The 17529-nt window shown below is 44.1% G+C and overlaps 1 protein-coding gene and 1 long non-coding RNA gene across 4 annotated transcripts in view; one reads left to right on the top strand and one right to left on the bottom strand.

The window, feature by feature from the left end:
- FOXP1 (forkhead box P1) overlaps positions 1-3744 on the bottom strand; it is a 705387-nt gene extending 701643 nt beyond the window's left edge. For all 3 annotated transcript variants that reach the window (XM_042452066.1, XM_042452083.1, XM_042452065.1), the window contains exon 1: positions 3644-3744. The gene's annotated coding sequence lies outside the window, so the exon portion shown is untranslated. The remainder of the gene's footprint in view (positions 1-3643) is intronic.
- Positions 3745-5612: 1868 nt separating this feature from the next.
- On the top strand, positions 5613-13107 carry LOC121922526. Its single transcript, XR_006102180.1, has 3 exons — positions 5613-5908; positions 10587-10774; positions 12253-13107. It is a non-coding gene; the product is annotated as an uncharacterized LOC121922526 (long non-coding RNA).
- Positions 13108-17529: the final 4422 nt, after the last annotated feature.

Here is a 17529-nt window from a genome sequence, read left to right on the forward strand (position 1 = left end):
TTCTGCTGTCAGTCTATAATCTATTTAAATTTTATTAGCGCATCTCCCAGAACATTTTAAAGGCAGCGACACTATTGTGTCCTATAAATAACTGGACGGATTTTGTGAAATCATATTATGCACAAAGTACCTGTACATACAAAGCACATTAGCTGAAATCCTCCACAGAGCTACACATGTAGTGGTTTGCATATGAATTAAACGGTGCTGCGTGGAAGCTGATATATCTGTACAAAAGAATATTCAGAGGGTGCAGTTCATCTCCCACTAAATTCAGTGGAAATTCTCAGTAACTTCCAGTTCAGAAAACAGGCAAACCACAGGAATGCCAGTACTTTTAATACTTTCAGTTTGGGAAAAGTTCTTTATTTACTGTTATTCTTTTCACCTTTCTACTGTATGAGACAAAGCAATGTGAGACACCTCTGTGATTGTATTATGACCCACCTTGATTACTATGTTCCTGCATTACACAAAACCTGTTAAAATGGAGGTTTCCCACCTACAGGCTATGCTAGATTTTCCTTGCAAGAGTCTTGCATAATTTAGATCTTAGAAGAGGATGAGTTAAATTTTCCTACTATAGTATAGAAATGAAATATTGTCAACAGTTATTAGTAGAAATGATAAGACAGGAGAAGCAGGATTTTAAAAAATGTTTCTTAAACAAAAGGTTTTTTTAAATGTTACATATGGCCATAAATTGCTTAACTGTATGCATGTGTATGTTTACTATAAATGTGTTTTATTAAATAATCAAGGCACCGATAATAATTTTTTAAAAAAATCAAACTATGCAGTGTGGTGTTTGGATGGTTATGAAACTATACTTTCAAAAGGAATGTATGCTTTTTGTCATCTGAAATGCTAATTTAAAATTTATTTAAGCAAGACCAGTGATAGTTATTTGCATTTTTTTTTTTAGTTTTATATGGCTTCATGCAGGAGTTTCTGTCTTTGAAATTTCTGAAGTTCCTTCAGTTAAAACAGAAGTAACAGTAAGAGAAATACTTCCAAACTACAGAAACCTTACAATATTTAAAATAAAGCAAACAGCAGAAGCAAGACTCCGAAGCAGTCCTATAGTCTGTACGCAGAAGCATAAGGTTACACATTTAAACACTTTATAAAGCACCTTATAACTGAGCTGTGTTCAGTAAGTCTCACTGAACAGAGTGAATTTTACTTCTAAGTAAACCTGTCTGAAATTGTGCTGTAATTCTGTCTCATGCGACTTCCTTCAAACTGTACACAATCAACAACAGTTCAGCGACAAACGTTTTAAGTTCCCTGAGGAATAAAATACAATTACTAACTTTGTTGTTGTTGTTTTAAAGCTAAAAAACCCCACTCACAACACTATCATGGTGATTAGTATTCTCTGCAGTTTACAGGAAAATATAATACTCTTGATATCCTAAACTCCACGGAAAGAATAACATAAAATTACATCACAATGACACTATTCAGTCCATAGCAGAATAATACCTCTAGAAGCCCCCTAAATGTCTTTGTTTGCTCTGAGAATCTCTAACAGAAGGGTTGAACTTTATTATCTTTTCTTCTCCCTCTTACATATGCTTTTGGAAATCAAAAGCTCCCTCTCTGCACTTCAAGGTGCCATAGATAAAAAGGAAGTTGTACATCAATGCAGCAGGAATACACAACTCAGCCATCAAACCAGTGGATCCCTTCCTTCCCTTTAAGTTAACTAGGTTAAAAAACGTGGATTGAAGCAGCACAGATAGCCTTTTCCTCTAAGTTATCCCTAGGTTTCACAACAAAGATCAGTATTTGTAATGGTCCGTTTCTGCATAAGTGAACATAGAAGTCTTGCTGACTGATCGAATAGTCCAGATCTTTCAGTGAGGCAGCTCCTAACAACAGCCCAGCAGCAGCTTCGTTTGATCTCGACTGCCTTCCTTAATCTGGGTTGTCAAGGTTCACTTGTTGGAGGCTGTTTACTTTACTTTAAAAAAAAAAAAAGCGAAACCCCTTCTCCTCCGCCATACAATGACTAATCCAAAGACTGAAGGGAAAGAATGCTGCCAGTGCAAGATGTTAAAGCTGAAATACCTTCTTCCTTTTTTGCAGTCAGATTCTAGCTGACACATTCAGAAGTTAGTGGGAACTCATGTCCCACGTCCCACTTATGTTGCGCACACCTCTAAAGTGATTTTTTAAAAAGCAGACAATGAAATTCCCATTTTTAAAAAGTGTCTGAACTGCACTCTTCTTTTTACAGGTTTGCAGCCCTTCCTCAAAACCATTCCTGAATTTCCCCTTTTTAGAGCTTGGGAGAGACTTGCCTCCTCTACTTCATCAAAGTCACCATGTGTTTTTTAAAACATGTCCTTTTCTTCCTCCTCCTCCTCCTGTACCTTGCAATTAAAAAGGAAAGCAAAGCGCATCGCCAGTGTACCCACAGTTGTCTGCAATGGTGCAGAAATGTCGGTAGATCTGATGATGCTCTGTGAAGTCTGATGAAGAAAATTTGGTATTATTGTCACAGACTAAACTGTAAATGCAATGCAGGCATGTTGAGTGTTTTTTTGGAAACGTTGCCACTCAGGACATGAAGCCTGAGGAGGGTGATGTGCCAGGCAATGCCTATGCTATGCAAATCTTGTTCCTATTATTGCTCCTCAGTAATCAAGGGGGGGAAAAACTCCAAACACCTTAAGAGCAAAGGTAAAGCTCTCCTTCTACAAGGATGTAGCATTCAGAACCAGCTACAAACAGATAATGTTGGGCTCATTACTCCAGAGAGATGGAAATGATTATTCCCTCCCTCCCATTTCTGTCTTCAATGGTCTTTGTGGGGTGTGACTGCAACACTACTTCCATCCAGAGTGATACCAGCACAAATTGGGCTTCTCGTTATTGTCATTGTTGTGTCTGTGTTTTGGGTCTTTCCGCACTCTTCTTTGCAGCAAGGGGGGAGGGAAGGAAATTATACCACGCCGAAGACGAAGGCAGTGTGAAAATGTAAAAATCAATACACTTAAGAGTAACCAGCCCAGCAACGATATTTGAACACAATGACTTGGAAATAATTAATAGTTATCAAGTGGGATGTGATTACTGGAGGGAGGGAGAGAGGGAGGGAGGGAGGACGAGAAATGTCATCATCTTTTATGACAGCGTTTATACAGTCTTTGGTCAACTCCTGAACTCTGGTTTTCTTAGTTTTTTGTGGGTTTTCCAGGCTATGTGGCCATGTCCTGGAAGAGTTTATTCCTGACCTTTCACCAGCATCTCTGGCTGGCATCTTCTGAGACGAAACGTCAGGAACATGGCCACATAGCCCGAAAAACCCACAAAAAGCCTATGGATGCTGGCCATGAAAGCCTTCGACTTCATTCTGGTTTTCTTAGCTTGAAAAAACAAAATCAAACCAAACAATGAAACTCTATTTTCCTCATGCCTATTTCCACTCCTTCCTATTCCTCTCCTACATATTGCAAGAAGCCAAAATAACCCTTGAGCCCAGAGATGGGGCAACCTGGAAGCTTGACACATACACCCTGCATCTGTCTATTTTTCTCCAGGGAGGGCTTTGCTTGGGTTGGGTGGGGGGCTGTCTCTCCCCCTCCCCTCCAATACAGCCTCCCCTCCAGCCTTGCTCTTCCTATATACTTACCTCCAGAAAAAAAGGCTCTGATCCGGCCCTGGTCAGCGCCGCCCAGCTCCTGAAGCAAAAGCCAAGGGGCTGCTGCTGTTGCTGCTGCGGCCGCTCTCTCTTCGGCCGGTTCCTTCTTTCCTTCCGGCCGGCAGGCAGGCAGCGGGGCAGAAGCACCCCCCCAAAACTTTGGGATCACTAGAAACAATGGAGAAGAAAGCGAAAAGGGTACTTTCAACAAGTCTCCACAAAACAGGTTTTGGGGGGAAGGGGTGGGGAAGGCTATAGGAGAAGGAGGAGGAGGAGGAGGAGGAGAGAAGTGTGCGGTTGTGTCTTAGGGAGAGATGCGGACAAGGCGGAGGGGGCTTGTAAGGAGAGTAAACCTTGGGAGGAAGAAGAAGAAGAAGAAGGGGGGGGGGGGGCGTCAGGAAATCCGATCAAGTTACAGGGTCTAAGGTTGTCAGTCACACACACAAACACACTCCCAATTTCTCCTTCTTTTCTTTCTTTCCTCTCTCTTTCTTTCTTTCAAATCTACTCCTCCCTCCCTCCCTCCCTCTCCCTCTCCACAGCTGGGGATCCTTCCTCGCCTGCCTTCGCTCTCTTTCGCAGAGAGTGAGAGAAAGGCTGGGGTCAAGTGTACACGCGTGTCTCCAAGATCGTCGGAAGTGGGGGGGGGGGGGGGCGAGAGGGGGGGGGAGGGGGAAGGGGGGGGGGGGGGGGGAGGGGCGGGCCCATTTCCCTTTGGGCTTAGGGAAAGGAAGGGGGGGGGATGAGAACTGGAGTTGGGGTGGGGGGAGACAAGGGGGTGGGTGCCAAGTCCCTGCTGCTGAGTAGGGGGCAGGTTGGGGCAGGCGAAGGGTCTGGAGAAGGGCCCCGGGAGGCTGAGAGAGTGTGCCTACTACGCCGGGTGGGTCCCCTCCTCCAGGGCCCTTTCCCCTCCGCCCTCCCCAGCCTCCAACTTTGCCCAACTTTGCCAAGTCGACCCTCCGCCGGCAGTGTGAAGCAAGGCTGGGGATAGATAGTTTAGCTTAGGCACCGGGAGAGAGCCGGGAGCGCACGGGGGAGTCTGGAGGGGCACCAAGGAAAAGGCAAGGCGGCGGGAGGGTTAAGGTGTGTCTGCGTTGGTGTTGCTGCTGCTGCTGCTGTGTGCCTTGCAGCCACTTCCTGGAGACTCTAAAAGGCGACCCTCTGTGAAGAGTTTCCTTGGCACGTTTCTTCAGAGGGGGCTTGCCCTTGCCATCCTCTGAGGCTGAGAGAGTGTGTGCGGACGGGGTGGCTTTTGTGTGTGGCTTTGGGTGCACCTTGGCTGTTCGCTTTAGGCTCGGGGGGGGGGGGGGCCGGGGGGGGGGGGGGGGAGTGCGTGTTGTTGTTGTTGTGTACCTGTGTGTCTATGTCTGGTTGTGCTTTTCCGGCCCTGTGGAAGGGAAGGCTTAGACTAAATTTCCACGCGCGAGTTTCCCTTTTTCCCCGCGAGTGTGGAAACCCTTTTGTCACCTTTTGTACATCTCTCTCTTATGTAAAATGTTGGGTATCATCTTTGGCGTGGGGACAGAGAGGAGGAGGAGGAGGAGGGCGATGTGAGGATGGCGTTGGGATACTTTACAAACTACTTTGTTGCTGTTGTTGTTGTTACAGAGTTGGGAAGAGACCTCAAGGGCTAATAGTCCAATGTAGGAACTCGCAACCAAAGCGCCCCGACAAATGGCCCTCCGTCCAGCCTCTGTTTAAAAGCCTCCAAAGAAGGGGGACTCTTGCGGGAAGGGCCTTCCTAAGGTTGAGGTGGACTCTCCTCCTTGCTGTGAAGCCTCCCAGCCCTTTCGGACTGAGGGCCACCCTCAACTGGGGCTGGGGCCGCCGTCCGACTTAATGCCGGGCTTCTCCGCCTGTCCTTCTCCGGGGTTTGCGCGCTCTCACAAACACAACAAGCACGAACCCCCGAAAGCGAGGGAAATGTCGGAAAGCCTTGCGTGAAAAAGGGTGACCCCTGGGTGCGTTTGTGTGTCCATGGGAGAAAGGCGGGGGGGAGGGAGGAGTGCAAGTTCCAGCCAGTGTTGTGTAGTAGTAGTAGTAGTAGGGAGTGTTGGAACTACGACTCTGGAGACCAAAGGTTAACTATGTACAAACCCTTTGGGTGACCTTGGCCAAGTCACACTCTCTGGGCCTCAAGAGGGGATGGCCAGGGCAATGGCCAAAACCCTCTCTCTGAGGGAACTAACTGGCCAAGAAAACTTGCCCTAAGTCGGAAACGCCTGGAAGTCAACACCGCACACAACACACGTCAAGGTGGGAAAGGGGTGTGTATATGGGGGGGGGGCTGTGGGTCTCCTCTCTTTCCCTCTCTCTCTCTCTCTCTGATATGCTCATTCTCCCCAAAGGCCTATTCACTGCCGTGGAAGCAGAGAGGAGAGACGGCAGAAGAAAGAAGTCCAAGAGGGGAAAGTTTGTTTGCTCAAGTGGGCGAAAAAGTTCTCCCCGCCTCAGACTTTCTTTCCTCGCCCCAAAAGACCCACCGACAGGCCGAGCCTGAACCCCTTTTTTCCTCCCTGAGGGACTTCTCTCCGTCACTCTTGCTCTCTCCCACACAACAGACACACACACATCCACCTCTCTATATATTATGTATGTTTCTATACTGGAGGCAAGAGAGGAAGGGCTGCTTCCTACTTGTGCGGCGTCCAGCGCGTGGAGAAGGAAGGAAGGAAGAGAGTGGAGGGAGGGAAAGAAAGAAAGAAATAAGAGAGTGGAGGGAAAGAAAGAAAGAAGAGAGTGGAGGGAAGGGAGTGGAGGGAAACAAGGAACAGTGGAGGGAAAGAAGGAAAGAAAAAAGTGAGAAAGAAGGAAGAGTGGAGGGAAACAAGGAAGGAAGGCAAGAAAGAAAGTGGAGGGAAAGAAGGAAGAGAGTGGAGGGAGGGAAGGAAAGGAGTAAGAGTGGAAGGAAGAGAGAGAATGGAGAGAGAAAAGGGAAGAAAGAGAGTGGAGGGAAGGAGAGGAGAAGAGAGAGAGAGAAAAGTGGTGTTGGTAGGGAATGAGGTGCCAATGTGGGACATAAAAGTGGAAGAGGTCGCAGATGCAAATAAAGCCTCAAAGGGGGGGGGGGGGGGGGGGCACCCCCACTACTAGTAATACTACTCCTTGCCCCCTACACCCCTTGCTTTGGAGGTGCTTTATGCCAGACGCTGGGGAAGGCGAGGCAGGGAAAAGAAGGGGGGACCCCCCGAAGCACGTGGAAAGGAAGACCCAGGGGAGTGGGAAATGAAGGAAGGAGGGGCGGAGGAGGAGGGCTGGTAAACAAACAAACAAACAGGAGGCTGGAGGAAAGTGGGTGAGAAAAGGCGAAATGGCAAACTCACCGGCTGGAAACGGCCCTGGTGGCGGTGGCAGCTCAGGGGCTCCCCCCACTTCGGGCGGGTGAGTGAGTGACTCTGTCTGTGTGTCCCTCCTCCCTTGCCTCAGCCTCTCTCAGTCTTTCTATCTCTAGCCAGCCAGCCCCATCCATGCAGGACTAGGCACAGCGTGCAACACACAGCAGCCACACAACAAACAACAATAGAGCCCTCCGCCCGAGTCGGGGACTAGCTTTCCAAAAGGGGGAGAGAGGCCAGATGCAGTGGCAAGAGGAAGCCAAGGCAGCAGGCAACACAGTAGCAGCCAGGGAAGGGGGAGGAAAATAAGGGGAGAGAGAGAGAGAGAGAGGACAGTCCTCCTTTCCCACTCTGACCCCCCTTCCAGCCTTTCCTTCTTCTCTTCTCTCCTTCCTTCCTTCCTTCCTTCTTTTCTCCCCAAGTCTTTGCTAATGGAGGCACTGCGCCTCCTCCAGACTTGTGTTGTTTCCCACTTTGGAGTTGGCTTTGCTTTTTGTTATTATTATTATTAAGTGAAATGGCTTTTAAAAAAAACACAAGCAAGGAAAAATAACACCCCGCGGAGGGAGATTTTGTTATTTTTTGCTGTTATGAGTCCCTGACGTCACATCCACCTGCTGGGTAAACAAGGCTCAGTGCAAAAAAAAGAAGAGAGGAGGAGGAGAAGAAGGGGGGATTGAAAAGGAAAGAGGGAGAGATCGCAGTTGCAAAAGGAGAAGAGGAAGAGAGGAAAAGAGATCGCAATTGCAAAGAAAGACTGAAGGGGAGAGGGAAAGAGATTGCAGTGGCAAGAAGAAGAAGGGGGAGAGGGAAAGAGAGGTCGCAGATGGGAAAAAGAGAAAGATTGGGGAAGAGGGAAAGAGAGGGAGCAGTTGGGGGGAGAATGAAGGGGGAAAGGAAAGAAAGGGGAGAGATAAGAGAGTGATCACAGTTGGAAAAAAGGGAGAGAGGGAAACAGAGAGAGATCGCAGCTGGGAAAAAATAAGGAAGAGAGAGAGAGAGAGAGATAGTGATCACAGTTGGAAAAAAAGGAGATAGGGAAAGAGAGATCACAGTTGCGAAAAAGGGGGCAAGAGAAGGAAAGGGAGAGGTCGGAGTTGCAAAAGGGGGGAAGAGAGGGAAAGGGATAAAGAGCACAGTTACAAAAAAGGGGGGAAGACGGAAAGAGGTCGCAGTTGCAAAAAGAAGGGGAAGAGAGGGAAAGGAATAAGATCACAGTTGCAAAAAGGAGGGGGATAGAGAGCACAGTTGCAAGGAAAGAAAGGCTGGGGGGAGAGGGAGGGAAAGAGGGGGGCTGGAAGGAGGGCAGCAAACCAATGGGGAGGATAGTTGGGGGGAAATAGGAAAAAGAAAGAGTAAGGGGTCAAGAAAACTAGAAAATGGGGGGAGGGCTGTGTGTTCTTGTTCTGGGGGATTTCTTAGAAAGAGCCCTCTCCTCCTTTGCTGGGAGGGGGAGGAAACCCATTCAAAAGTGCAAGTGCTTTGGCGAGCCAAGTGCCGGCTTCCTCTTTCCCTTGCTCTTCCGGGCCAGAGAGACCAGTTTGTCCTTCGCCTGATCTTTCCGCTCTCAAACCCCCCCCTTTTTTCCCCCACTGAAAAGAGGCGAGTTCGAGAGGTGAAAGTTCAGCCGAAGGACAACCTTGTCTCTCTTTCCCCCCTCCCTCCGATGGGCTCTGGGTGGGCGAGGTCCTCCCCCTCCTCTCCCCTCTGGAGGACCAGCTCCCTTGAGAAGCCTCTGGAGGAAAGACACAGAGAGAGAGAGAGAGACAAAAAAGTCCTCCCCTTGGAAGTGGTTTCCAGAAAGCAGCTGGGTTAAGGTTGCAGAAAAGTTCCTCTCTCTGGGCATTTATTGTGCAAGAGAAAGCTCTTGAAAAGGACAGTCCCTTCTCCTAGGGACTAAGGAAAGGGTCATCAGTCTGACAAGTGACCTTTGGCTGTGTCCACACTGGAGAAATAATCCAGTTTGACACTGCTTTAAGTCTTTCTGGCTCAAGGCTATAGAATTCTGGGAGCTGGAGTTTGTTATTTTTTACCCCGCTTTTTTGTAGTATCAAACAATCGAAGCGGCTAACAGCAGGTTAAAACATCCCCAACAAAATTATATCTCAACATTCCCCCCCTTAAAAAAGGAATTAAACATCATACTGTTAAAATTAAAAAATTAAAATATCTATTAATAATAATAAATAACATGGCAGCATAATACATGGAGCGAGGGGGTCGTCGTTCTATGGCCAGGAGATTTTTATTCAGGGAAGGCCTGCCGGAAGAGATCCGTCTTGACAGCTTTTTTTTTAAAGACCAGGTACCATTCCCAGAATTCCATAGCATGGAGCCATGGAGGGTCAAGTGGTGTCAGACAGGATCGTTCCTGCGGTGCAGATGCAGCCTAACTGAAAGGAAGAAGCTGGGAGCCTGAGCTTTGCTTAGACTTGAGCCTATACTTTCTTCTGACATGCACCTGAGGAAAGAGGCTCACATCTAAGAAAGCGCAGGTTCTCCCAGCTGCTTTCTTTCAGTTTTCGCCTCATAGATCCCTTTGCAGACTGATTTTCCAGACTAACGCAGCTGTGCCTTTGAGCGAAAGGATGAGAAGCAGTTTGTTATTGGCGCTGGCATCCTCCTTGGCATATTTTGGCTTTTGCCCTCCGCCTCGCAAAACCTGCCTCTGTTGAAAGGATAAAAGTCAGAGTCCCCATCCCAACGGTTTATACTCCACGGCCGGTTAGCAGTAACCTAGGCACCGAGGCCATGCGTTTTCTGTGGTGGAAGCTATTTTAAACTTTTTTCAAGTAGAGAGTGTACATTACATTTAGATCCTCACTGTACTTTTATAAGAAAAAAATAGCTGGTCTTTCAAAACCCTGCCCAAAAGCATCTGAGGAAACTCCGTAATGTACTGTTCCTCTTCTTTTCTTTTTTGCAGGATAAGTAAACCAAGGTATGGAAAAGGTTATGTTACCTGCCTTGAACTGACACAATGAGTCAGTGGCGAAGCTGTGCGTAATATTCAGAGCACCCTTCTGAATCGCAAACCTGTGGTCTAACCACTAAACAATACACTATCCTTATAATGCATAATCTAACCACTTATTCACTCATTTTATACTATTTATAAATATGGGCTCTGAATGGATCACTAATAAAACGTTTTCATAACCTCAGCAATATATTCTTACACATTGTTGGAGGGTTTTATATATATGTATGTATGTATGTATGTATGTATATTCATATGAACTTTAACCAGTGACAGGTAGAGGAAACTATTTATTAGCATGAAATATCGGTTCCATTATACTGAGGGTTTGTTTGGGGAGGGGTTGTATTTTTTAAAAAGGCCCACACACTAACCTTGCACATCTAAATCATTTAAACCAAAGTGAGGTTATATAGGTTATATAGGTTAGGTTATAACACCTAAGATTGTGTGCCTTCTTATTTACCCCCCCCCTTTTTTTTTTAAACAGCCCCAGTCTTGAGTTATCAAAATCTTCGTAGCAATCATTGTTATATTGCATTTTAAGGCAAATTAATTTTAAAGTATAAGTTTAAAACATGCTTTAATGTCTCCTATTTAAAATTATATGTGCTTAAAGCTGAACGGCCCGAACTCCTGGAATACAAGGTGGTGCGGCACAACAGGCAGACAAGAGTCTGGGTTCAAATTCAAATCCCATCAACGACAGTTGTGCGGCCCTTAAGAAACTCACTGTTGTTCCTAGTCTAAGCGTTTTACTGGCCTGCCTCAGCAATGCTGCACATCCAACGTATAACTTAAAACCATGTAAGGTACCTTTTTTTAAAAATGATAATACTGTTGCTGATGTCCTTCAGAATCATTTGAAATTAGAAAAATCCAGTCAGTAATATGAATAAGGTCAGAATATATTGAAGGCTGAATGGAAGAATTCTGATTACATCTTTCATAAAGCTTCTAGTATTCTTTTAGGATGCATCTGCACTGCCGAATTAATACAGCGTGGCACTGCTTTAACTGCTGTGGTTCTATGCTGTGGAATACTGGGATTTGTAGTTTTGTGAGACACTTGATTTCATACTGATTGGTGGAAGAAACTAGTGTTCGGCAAGCAAACTGTTGGGCTTGAATTTGAGTTCTTATTGACAATCTTGGAGTCTCTATAAGCAGAGAGTTTTGGAACAGAGGCAGATGCTTGGTTTAACCACAGATTCTCCCTCTCCCTATCCCCAATTATTTGGAAATTAGTAGACAAAGCAGCCTAGTGGTGAGAAAGATTAATATCTTCATTACTCCCCTCCCATTTCTCCTCCATAAACTATGATATAGGCTGTCTTGTATTGGTGTGTAATATATTTAGGCCCTCAGTTTCCCTTGCAATATTCACTTCCTTACAGGGTTGTTCAGAGGATGAACAAATAAGATAAGCATATTTTATCATTCTTGGTATTATTAAGGACAACAAAGTATCCAATAGATTTTAATACATTATATAGTAATGCATATTCATTGGGACAGTTGCCTGCTTCCATAATGGCTTAAGAGTGTAGGGCTCAGGTCTAATATGCAGGCACCTGGATTTTCTAAAAGGACTGTTTGCTGTCATCAATTTAAGATTTGACGTTGTCCCATAAACTTCTCTAAACTTGTCCGAGTCCATCTGAGAGTAAGTAATTGAAGGGTAGCAAATGAATCAGCACACCATGTTAGTTTAATGGTGGGCATACACTAGGTTGAGTGGAAGTTCTCATTACAGCTTATATCACTATGCGGTGCAGGTACACTGGAGCAACAAGCATCCTGCTCTTTTTGTGATGACAATGGCTGCATCCACACTGCAGAAATAATCCGGTCTGACACCACCTTAACTACAATGGTTCAGTGCTATGGAATTCTGGGAACTGTAATTTTTGGAGCTCCAGTGCCACTACAAACTACAATTCCCAGAATTCCATAGCACTGAGTCATGGCAGTTAGAGTTGTGTCATGCAGTGTGGATGCGGCCGATATCCTGTCAGTTACATTTGTAAATGTGATATGTTTTAATCTGTTTATACAAATGTACAAAACAATTCTAGAGTTACATATTGTATATATTCAGAAGATAAAATACTAACATATAATGCAAAAACTGAAGATTAACACTGTGTCTTAATTTCAAAATTCCTACAACAATTATGAGATTGATAACTATCGAGTAAAATGGGTCAAACAACAGGTTGAATCAGGGAGTTGCTTTCCATGGATGGTTTTAATCACAAATAGTGTTTCTGCCCTGTTTTTAGGATCTCTCCATTGCTCTGCACCAACAGCTCAGTTCACTTAACAATCTCTGTGTGGCATCTTCAAGGGCCCGAAGGCACTGCTGTGGGGAGGAACAGTCAGCTTCAGTGAACACAATTGCATATACCTTAATCTAGAACCAAGCTATTTTATGCAAAGGAAAAGGATGAAAGGATAGGTGAATTTAGATCTTCCTCAAATCATTTCAACATACAGCTCAGTTTTTGGAACTGCTGAAAGTCTTAGATATGCAATCTGCAGAGAAAGGCTGCATGGCTTTAGAGATTTCCTTCCAAGAAAATGTGTCATCTTCAACTTAAATTATGTGTTTAAGAATTATTTCATTGCTTCTTATTTTATTTGCAATGTGTTTTTTAAGAGGTCTACTCAGAAGCAAAGCTTGTTGAGGTCAGTGGTACTCACCTGGTACTCTTAGGTAAGTGCGTGCCGTACTAAAAGCCTTGCTGAGGGAGTTTACTCTGACTTGGAACAAGAAACTCCATAAAAGGGGAAGTCACTTTTAAACGTTGCAGTATGTTTTTTCTTTTAATACGAGTGTCTGTTCAACCGAGATGATAAAGGCTTGCATGTCCATTTGGTATATATTAGCGGAGAACTTAACTGCAGCTTAACATATTGTTCATTTTCAACACTGTCACGTTGCACTCATATAGAGCACATTTTAATTTCTTGATCAGTAATCAAATGGAAGTTTCTTTTGGCAAATCGAAACGGGGGAATTTTGTGCTGAAGAAAGAACATGGGAATATGACGCCACCTTTTGGTATAAAAAGTAAATAGATGTATCTTCCAGAGAAAAGACTTCTGATGTGCAATTACACTTTCAATTGCAGTAATGGCAAAGTACTTATGCCTAATTCATTATATTTTAAATAATTAAGAGGAAAATCATTGCAAATAAATATTTGCAAAGAGGAAAGACGGTTAGATGTACTTGGAGAATAATCTTTAATGACGGCTGGTAAGTTTCACCATTATATCGTGTTATTAGTCAGTAGACACAAATTTTCAGAAAACCAGCAACAAAATGACAACCTTCATGATGCAGCTCATCTACTGAAAATAAAATAGATTTGCCATACTGTACATGTATATGAATTAAGCAGGAGGCATGTATGTTTATTTCTTTTAATTCTGTTGCTTTTTTCCCTCCTTTGTTTCCAGTGAGGAGAGGGGGCAGGAAAGGATACAGAGCGAAATTATTAGAGTACATTTCCAAAACATAAAGATGTTGGGATTCTTTGCCTATTTTTGGGAAAAAGCAACAGGCATTTTGTAAAAAGCCGAAGTCCTTGGATCAACTTGTGTTTATGGCTCACAAGACTTGCCATCTTGTTTTTGCTGTGCTGATTTAAAACAGCCTGCCAGCTCTATAAAATATGATTAATTCCTCTGACAATAACAGCAGTGGGATTTATCCCTTGCCTCCTATGCAGTTGTTAATTGCTCTTGAATTGTTTACTGCTGTAGTCTTTTTACAAGTACAATGGCAAACAGAGAGAACCTTCTTCCCCTTCTATCCTTAAATCCCAGAGGTGATTGAATGCTTGGCAGATTTTGGTTAAGGGTGTACACAGGTTATGACTACAGCTTGTTAGTAAAAAGAAAAATTATGGAGCTGATGACGCCTTTGTAATTATAGGTGTTACAGTTTTAAAGCCAGAATGTTTTTCAAGCCATTGCTGTGCCACACCCCCTATATCCTATGAGCCATGTTTCTCGGAGCCTTTCTGATTTTAGGAGATGTTTTATGAGGATCCTCATCATCTGTCAACAAGGCTGTTTTGTACATTGTGAGGAAAGATTTAAAAAAAGACCAAGAAATCATTTTGGATTATCTAGATTCACAAGTAACCTACATTTGATCAGCACAATAATGCAAAATGCTAGTAGAGAAATAGAGTCACTGTGGAGGGGTGATGTACAGACCTTTTGTTTCGCAACTATGCTTCTCATTGGGAGGAAGGGCTTTTCTGGGCCTAAAACAATGCTTCTGCACAACCAGAATATAAGGAAAGATGTAGGGCTTTTTTCTAGGAAAGATATATAATATTTTGCTGAACTCATGCATAATATTCCACAAATACTCTGTTTTCTCCAAAATAAGACATACCAATAAGATATGCCATAGCAGGATTTCTAAGCATTTGCGCAATATAAGCCATGCCCTGAAAATAAGACATAGTGATAGGCCCAGTGCAGAACGGAGGGGGGCTGGAAGATTGAGGCCAATGGTTCTAAAGAAATGGAGTTGCAAGAAATTCAGGATGAAATTCTTAGTTTGGAGAGGTAAGAAGACGACTTAAATATATCTGAATAGATGTAGATTGTTGTACCATACTTAATAAAAATAAGACATCCCCTGAAAATAAGCCATATATATAAGACAGGGGCCAGTTACAGACAGGCCAAAATAAAGCTGCTTCGAGTCACTTTGGAGGTATGGTATTTCCATGATGCATGATCCTAAGGGTCCAAAAGCCACACCAAAGCTGCACTCCATCCTTGGACAGGAGCGTGGCTTTGGTGTGGCTTTTGGATCTTAGGACGCCTGCTCATTGTACCTACCTCAAAGTGACTCGAAGCAGCTTTATTTTGGCCTGTCTGTAACAGGCCAGTGTCTTATTTCGGGGAAACATGGTGTATTTTATTTTGGGACACCGTGAGTAGTGGCTTGAGTGTTGGCTACAACTCTGGATTTCCTGCTTGGCTTTGGAAACCCCCTGGAGACTTAGGTGATCAAGCCCCAGCAAACTCCGTGATATCTTTCCTTTGGGTTGGAAGAGACCACAAGGACCACCCGTCCACCCCCTGCCCTGCAGGAGATGCAATCAAAGCAAAATCAAATGATTGAGGCATACAACAACAAAACTACTATTTGACGAGAAAATGATAAATCTGTCACAAAAAGATCCCAGATACCACATGTGGATAGACACATATAGTTATTTCAACCCACAGCTAACTGATCTTTGTTCATTGCAAAACAATCAATTGTGAAGTTGAAGGTTTCATAGTTTTTGTGAGTTTTTGCCTTGTTCTGGAGGAGTTTTTTCCTGATGCTTCACCAGCATCTGTGGCTGGTATCTTCAGAGAGATAGCCTGCAAAACCACAAAACAATCAGTTAATTGGTAGAAGCTGTTCAAAGCTGGAACCTCTCAATATTTTTAATCTAAGTTACTTCCTCCCACCCCAGTTTCAGACCATGTGTGCATATGCACGTACTGTAGAAAAATGTGTTGATGTCATATTTGTTAGGCTGTTTACCGTGCTAGAAGTACATGCTTGAATTGCTCATTTCTGACAAAACAGACCTAAATGTAATATTAGACCCAGTTAGTAGTACATTGACTCTAGCGCTGGTGGTAAGTCAACACTTACAGAATCACATAGATTCAGTGAGCTACTCTGCTTGGGACAAGCAATTGGATTCCGGACATAAGTAATGTTTTCTTGGAAGTATTTCTCCACCCTCTTCATCACAGCATTCATTTTGGTTTAATTAACTAATGCAGATACTAGTGGTAACAATGTACTGGGCACTTTAGTGTGCGTGGTGTGGGGTCCTCTAAACATACAAAATAAGATTCAAAACATGTATATGCATTGAAGAAAGAATAGATGTAGCCCTTTCCCTGCTTTATTTTTAATTTGCTTGATGTTTTTATGAGAGAGAGCATTTAGAATAATGTAACTCCCACTTGCCGCTGAAATGGAACATATTCTAACTATCTCACAGTGCTCTATGGGTGTGTTTGCTCAATGTGAAAGCCAGGGTTCTGTAGGAATCCTGGCATGTTGGGAAGTGCTTACCACAGGAGGGTTAAAAGGATTAGGCGCCAAAACAGACCAGCAAAAAACACCAGCTTCGGGGTGGCATGGGGTGGTGGTGGTGGCATATGCATGCCACACACCCCAAGTCATCCCCAAGCTGCATCATGCCATGGTGCCATGGCATTTCTGTGGTGTGACGTTTACTGCACTGTGCTATAGAAATGCCAAAAAAGCGGCGCCACAGCAGCCAAGGCTCCTTTAGGCACAAAAAGGAGCAGCTTTCTGCTGTTTTTTGCACATGGGAAATGCTGTGTTGGGGACACAATGTGGGTTTGCTTTGGTTCCACAGTGGCCCCAAGCCAATTATTTGGGTCATCTGTTTCAGCCCATGGTTTATCCTGTTGTCTGACAATGCTATTCTCACTCTTGATTTGTCTCTCCCAACAAAGCAGAGAACAGTGATGTCACGGATGGTGCTGAGCTGCAATTGCACTGGCCCTACCCCAGAGGGGGTGACACCCAGTTTAGCCCTCCTGCCCTTTGGTATAGAAGGGGCAAACACATGCCTTTCCTGGCTGCTTCATCACTAGGCTGCCTACTGAGGAGGAAGTCCAATGACAGAGCATGCCCTTCCCAGGTTATACCCACCACATTGGTGACGCCACTGGCAGAGGATGAAGTCCAGATCAAATGCTGATTGAATTCTTTCTCTGGTTGGTCTCCTTCCAACAAATCAGAGAAGAAGTGCCAGGGATGGGGATGGGGCTGTTTCGCGGGTTTTATTTGTTTGACATATTTTTAAGAATGTGGATCTCTTTAAAAAATGATACAAAACACTCAAAATGACAATGCAGATTGCAATTCACTTGGACATTTTTTTTTAAAAGCATTCTGTTTCCACTCATTAGAATTGTTTTTGTTTTCTTAGCTTCTTTGACAGTTTATTCCTCCACAAAGATTATTGAAGAGTTTGTTTTTAAATTTTTGTCCTTTTGCTTTAGGGCTTTAACTTAACACTGAAGTGTGGGTGTATAAGTCTTAACAAGGACTGCTTATGCCTTCTCCCCACTCTCCTGGCTGAGCAATAAAATCTCGTCTAACTTTCTCAGACATTTTTTTCCACCCAAGATAGTACGTACTATCTTGGTTCTGAAAGTCACTTGCTTAGAACAGGAAAGTGAATTATGCGCCATCTATCTATTGTTGGAGTACATGTCCCAGCAACCCTTGCCTATATAGGTTTTGGTGAAGAATGCTAGGAGTTGCAACCCAACTCATCTGGAGCATGGTACTCAAGTGGTTGTCCCTGGACTGATACTGATCTCTGAGCCACTTGATTGCCGATTCCTGGAGACTTTCAGGAAAGAAAAAATACAATCATACCAGTGGTCACAAATATGGTGCCAGTCCCTGGCAGAATGGAAAATATTAATTGCAGGTCCCAAGCATCAGATATTAAAAGCACTGATCTGGAAGTCTAGAC

The sequence above is a fragment of the Sceloporus undulatus genome, chromosome 2 (genome assembly GCF_019175285.1).
Source record: "Sceloporus undulatus isolate JIND9_A2432 ecotype Alabama chromosome 2, SceUnd_v1.1, whole genome shotgun sequence".
NCBI lineage: Eukaryota > Metazoa > Chordata > Lepidosauria > Squamata > Phrynosomatidae > Sceloporus > Sceloporus undulatus.